The sequence below is a fragment of the Sinocyclocheilus grahami genome, unplaced genomic scaffold, assembly GCF_001515645.1.
Source record: "Sinocyclocheilus grahami isolate Dianchi unplaced genomic scaffold, SAMN03320097.WGS_v1.1 scaffold790.1, whole genome shotgun sequence".
NCBI classification, from domain to species: Eukaryota; Metazoa; Chordata; class Actinopteri; order Cypriniformes; family Cyprinidae; genus Sinocyclocheilus; species Sinocyclocheilus grahami.
In genome coordinates, this window is record NW_015505969.1 from 189,216 (window position 1) to 195,660 (window position 6,445).

The window sequence follows — 6,445 nt, forward strand, 5'->3', positions numbered from 1 at the left end:
AATGAATTAACTGTTGCGGTGTATTTTTGTGAGCGAATAAGTGAATGTAGTTTTGATAGTTCAATAGTTGTAAAACTTCATTTCCCATAATGCCACACTCGCCGAGCGCACTGATTGGCTACCGCCAAAGCCTTTTGATAAAGCGCATATTCTGTTATTTTCAGAATATGAATGGACAGGGCTTTGCACTATGCATGCACAATAATAATGGTCGTTTTATTGCGTTTTCCAATTCTCATTTATCATTACTACTGTGTAAATTATTATGCTGAGGAACAGTGAGTGGAAGTCACACTGTCACATGGTACCTGCTACTTTTCTTAACGCAATCAGAAAGGACGAATCACAATTGTTTCTGATTACATAGTAAGGTTTTTTTTTTGTGAACATCTTAATTTGAATTTCAGTTACCAATATATAAAATTATTGTTTTTAAACGGTCTGATGTACGCATTTAAAAGACACGTAAAACAAACTCTGCATGCGGCTCAAAGAAAGATTTGGGTTTCTGAGCTTCAATACCCAAGCCCTCTGGAGACAGACAACGATATTTCATGCTAAACGGTGATTAGGCAGTAACACAACGTCCATACAGTAATACAGTAGTTTATTTCCTGCCACTATCAAAGTAAAATATGTTTTTAAATGATTAATGTCCTTCTAGTAATCATACCTTCGAATTGATTGAATTTTCTTGCATCAGTGTAAGCTATGTAAAGATTTTGAATGGTCCTGTTTTGAATGAAAAACACGCAAGGCTCGAAGCAGTGGCCTAGCAAAAAAGTTTTTACCTTTGAGGTCTGGGATAGAAATAAGACACATTTCTTATCCTCCTGACCCCTTGTTCGTCATGCTCCAAAATGAGAGACAACTCAATGACCAGGTATTTTATGCTTTTAATTACTTTCCACAGAAAATAATAATAATGAAATATTTATTAGAATGCTTTATATCAGACTAAGTTATGCAAATCTTCCCACACAGTGAGGTAGATATGTGGGGGCGTGTTAGAACGAGGCGTTTTAGGAGGGTGTGGCTGACTCTGAACTTTTATAAAGAATATCTCTTTGGATTTGAGTCTTTAGTCTTTGCAACTTTACAGATCTTCTTTATGCACCAAGAGCTTGTAACACTCCAAAGAGAAATGAAAAATTGAAATCGCATCATATGACCCCTTTAATGGATGTGGTCAGCTGTTTGTCTTATCATTACACATTTGTGCCTCCAACCACTGGATGTGCGCCATCCAGCATACACTTTGACTGAGTTTCTACAAAAATAAGCGGCACAACTGTTTTCAACATTACTGGAGTAATGATGCTGAAAATTCAGCTTTACATCACAGAATAAATTACATTTCAAAATATATTAAAATAGAAAACAGTAAAGAAAATTGTAATAATAATTTAACAAATAATTTAAAATTGTAATCATATTTCACAATATTTCAGTTTTTAGTTTATTTTTGATCAAATAAATGCAGCCTTGTTGAGCATAAGGTGGCTTCTTTTAAAAACATAAAAAATATCTAACAGAAACCAACTTTCAGTGTATATAACACAATTTTCTGAAAGAAAATGAGAGTACTGCCCATTCAAAAGTCACTGACACTATACTATAACATTGCCATGCACTGCTATTCTAAGTGGTTACCAGTGGTTTACTATAGTGTGTTTTGAGTGTTTGCAGGTGGTTCCTTACTGGCCCACATGAAAACAACACTACATTTTTACCTTCCATAAGGTGAAAATCAAAAGTCTGATAAGTCTACTTACAAAATATCAGCACACATCTTTTCAGTGCACTTAGATCTATCATAACAGTGTGGAACTTTTATTCCATCTCTCTATTCTTATATTATAACGATTTTCATGAGGAGACATTCTGACTCATTAATTACGTAAACTATTGTAAGAGAGACAACACAAAGCTCATGAACATAACAAGCCTGAAGCCTCTGCTGCTGGCAGATATGCATCTATTAATACTCCATCCTGTTTTAGTGTGACCCGCCTTTATAGAGAAAGACTTGCTGTCCAACAGACAAGCAGATTCTCAGTGAGCGAAGCCACTAACTTTAGCTTCCTATCCGGAGCTCGTGCTTAGAAAGTGACTCACATTCATAAAAGTCAAACAAGTGCAAAAAACGCTCTGTAATTCTCTCTTGGCAGTCATTTTTTCCTTCTTCCCACTCGCTCTACTCCTCCCTCCCCCAAACCCTAAGAAACAACACAACTAACTACTGGTGTTTACGGGTCTCACTAATGAATCACCTCTTAAGTGATCATTAAAGACTTGCATTTGCGTAACACGAGGTGTAGAGACCTCTGAAGGATATGTGAGACCCTGAGAGGAAGTTTGGGGGGTGGGGGCTGGAGTCCGTGCTGAGACTGATCCAGAATCAGATTTATGGAAGGCAGCTGTTGAAGTGTGACCCGCCTTTATAGAGAAAGACTTGCTGTCCAACAGACAAGCAGATTCTCAGTGAGCGAAGCCACTAACTTTAGCTTCCTATCCGGAGCTCGTGCTTAGAAAGTGACTCACATTCATAAAAGTCAAACAAGTGCAAAAAACGCTCTGTAATTCTCTCTTGGCAGTCATTTTTTCCTTCTTCCCACTCGCTCTACTCCTCCCTCCCCCAAACCCTAAGAAACAACACAACTAACTACTGGTGTTTACGGGTCTCACTAATGAATCACCTCTTAAGTGATCATTAAAGACTTGCATTTGCGTAACACGAGGTGTAGAGACCTCTGAAGGATATGTGAGACCCTGAGAGGAAGTTTGGGGGGTGGGGGGTGGGGTCCGTGCTGAGACTGATCCAGAATCAGATTTATGGAAGGCAGCTGTTGTGGGTTTGACAGACAGACGGATCGGAGCACTGCTGCGTAACACAAGCAGATTTGAGTCTGCAGAGGAGTGTGTCAAATCACACTAAAACAGCAAGGGTAAGTCACACTTAAGTTTAACTCTTATTCTTTTTGTCAAGTTTGATTTCTGACTTGATTTTTAATATCAGTCTTGTTTCTCATGCCTAATAATGTTCATATTACCAGAAAATGTAGAATAACTGGAGATGTAAATGAATGAAAAGCTGATTATAATCACAGTATACCTTTTTAAAACAATGTTCATTGTTGTTTAGTAAATTCTATCATCTTTACTCATGAATATCATCCAAATAAAGTATCAAAATGCCCACATATCTGAAATCAGTGCACCTTCTTTTGCACAGAACTGTATTTTTTTTATCCCTTTTTCATGTTGTCAAAATATTAACATAAGCCACTGAAATGAAGAAATTTCAAATGCTTTGGCTGTTTTTCCTCTTTAAAATGAGAGCATGGTCCTGAGACCTATTTTTAGAGGGCCGAGGCATTACGGCGCGCTGGAGTTATACAGACGGCAAGATTAGACGGAGTGGGGAGAACTTCATACAGCTTGTTATGTTTGCTCTTATCTGGGCTCCTCAGAGAACTGGTTTTCCCACCTCATAACTGTTTATCCTCCAGCAGAACTCCACAGAAACAGAGCAATATCACGCCAGCTCAGCCTTCCTTGGTGCTCTTGATATGTGATCAGGTCCAGCTTTGGCACCACGAAGATCTCAGAATCTCTGTTAAAAACAAAGTCAACCCCAGTGGTTTGGAAAGACAGTGTTTTGCTGTAATTTCTTTTCTTGGCAGCTTAGATGAGGCTGGAAACAGTGAAAGAGCATCAGTAGGGTGGGTTAATGGAAAAAAGTCCTGAGGGACACCGAGAGAGAAAGAGAGAGGCTGTCTGTGAGCAACGTGTGGAATCAAGATGTTTACTTTCTTGTACGACTTTAATGATCTTCTGCAGCCATTGATTTCATATAAATGTTTAATTACTGGCTGGTAATTATGTTTTAAAAGGGATTAGGAAGGAATGGGAATTGGATCATGCAACTCCAAACCCAAGGAATGTTTGGATGAGTTGCCATGGGGAGACATGAAGGCTGTGTTTCAGTTTTTCCTTCATCTGACTGTGGCATGTTCACTCAGTACTTGATTCAAAGTGAATGCTGTGCTACATACAGCACTGTCTTGACAAAAAACACATCTCAAAGATCACAGTTTTGACAGAAAACATCAAATATATAATGAGCTTTACATTTTATCAAGAAAATGTTAGACTGGTTACCAGTATGTTGTTAAATGGTTGGACATGTTTTAAATGCTTTTAAAGGGGTCATATGATGTTGCTAAAAAGAATATTATGTTGTGTATTTGGTGTAATGTAATGTGTTTATGTGATGCCGTGTCCCAGCGCGATGAGACAACACCAATAAAACCCATTACAAACGAGGCATTTGTTGCATCCAGTGGGGACATAATTACTGATTATAATGATTTATACTGTCTTTTTCCGCATTGCGTATCGTGCCGCGTAAACATAAAAACATGTCTGCATTTGTGATCGGAGAAACTCTACACTGCTCAAAACTCGCGTTTGAATCGTCAGTGGCAAATTCTTTAAATATAAAAATACGTACCTACAGGCTGTGAGTCAGAAGCGCCAGACTGTCCTTGCAAAGTTGGAACTGCCCCACTTTATAGAAACAGCCTTTGTGCACAGACCCATTGTAGGCTACTCTGCAGGTTCAGGAAACAATCCTCCATAAAATGTGCTGCACACATCTGAATATTTGGGTTGAACTGTTCTGGAACAGTGTTGTAAATACAACTTAACCACTGATTTCTAGTTGTGTCCTCTTTTGGAAGGCCAAACAATGTAGTTTCTCTTTCACAACGAAACACACAGCGTCACACACGGCGGGCTTGAGTGAGCGGCCGGCGGATTCGATGAAGGAGTGGCTGGCGGGCTTGCGGCAACCATATGTGACGACCCCAGGCTGACCCCAAGTTGATGTATTTCCTCAGTGACCAGGACAGATCGGCTTTAGGCATGACGAAGCGGATATCGTCCTCTTCTTTCTTTCTTCATTTTTCTTTTATCTGGACTCCGCTTCGTCCACGGTGAAAGCCAATCCGGCGATCCACAGCGCGAAGTTGATGTATTTCCTCAGTGACCAGGACAGATCGGCTTTAGGCATGACGAAGCGGATATCGTCCTCTTCTTTCTTTCTTCATTTTTCTTTTATTGGCAACCGCACTTAACAGTGCATTACTGCCATCATCAGGTAGCTTGGATCAGAAACATTTCCTACATCTCTTGGATATCGTCCTCTTTTGGAAGGACAATCAAAGTAGTTTCACTTTCACAACGATACACACAGCGTCTCCACGACATGGCGGCGGCGGCAACAACAATACTACAGCGAGAATAAAAGTTACGCCTTCTTTCTTTGAACATTTGGGCAGTGTTATGCAAATCTTCCCACACAGTTACGTAGATGTGGGGGCGTGTTTAAAGAGGCATTTTAGGAGGGTGTAGACCAGTCTTAACTTTTATAAAGAATATCTCTTTGGGTTTGAGACTTTAGTCTTTGCAACTTTAGGGATCTTATCTATGCACGAACAGCTTGTAACACTCTGTATGTGAGCCCTTTAAGCGCATTGCTTCTCTGCTGTTGAATAGATTGGGCTCAGTAAGAATTTTTCCTTTTATTCAGCAAAGATGCATTAAACTAATCAAAAGTGACAGTAAAGAACATTTATAATGTTACAGAGGATTTCTATTTCAAATAAATGCTGTTTGTTTGAACTTTCTGTTCATCAAAGAATCCTGAAAAATCAATAAGCATGTTAAGCTGCACAACTGTTTTTAACGTTGATGATAAAATAAAAGGGTTTTTATTTTATTTATTTATTTTGAGCAGCAGATCAGCATATTAGAATGATTTCTGAAGGATCATGTGACACTGAAGACTGGAGTAATGATGCTGAAAATTCAGCTTTGGCATCACAGGAATAAATTACACCTTATTTTTTTTATTTTAACAACCATAAACATTTGAATGGTAATGTATGTGGTTGCAAGGGTGTTTTGGGTAATTTAGAATAAGAATTCTGCATACTACCATTTACATTTACATTTAGTCATTTAGCAGACGCTTTTATCCAAATCGACTTACTAATGAGGACAATAGAAGCAATCAAATCAACGAAAGAGCAACAATATATGTGTTGTGACAAGTCTAACACAGTGCATGTTGCAAGATTATTTATGTATTTTATTTATTGTATTAATGTCTGCAAGTGGTATTTTTATAGGGTTTCCATTATATCTGTATCACACTAGCCTAATTTTTCACTGTTTTATCTGCTTCATGGTACTAATCATTTGATAGGTATGTACATACCAGTTTTTTATATAATATTTGTTGTTCATAAAGATTTGTAGTTTTTAGTTTGTGGATGCTCATTTTGTTATCCAGATATTCTGAGAAATACATTTGAAATCCAATTCATACACACTATTACTTGAACATATTTCTTCTCTGTGTGTGTGTGTGTGTGTG

At 38.2% G+C, this 6,445-nt stretch overlaps 1 protein-coding gene across 1 annotated transcript in view; it reads left to right on the top strand.

Annotated features, from left to right (window-relative positions):
* The first annotated feature begins 2,821 nt into the window (after positions 1-2,821).
* LOC107561749 (gamma-sarcoglycan-like) overlaps positions 2,822-6,445 on the top strand; it is a 13,156-nt gene continuing 9,532 nt past the window's right edge. The window contains exon 1 of the mRNA XM_016246222.1: positions 2,822-2,948. The gene's annotated coding sequence lies outside the window, so the exon portion shown is untranslated. The remainder of the gene's footprint in view (positions 2,949-6,445) is intronic.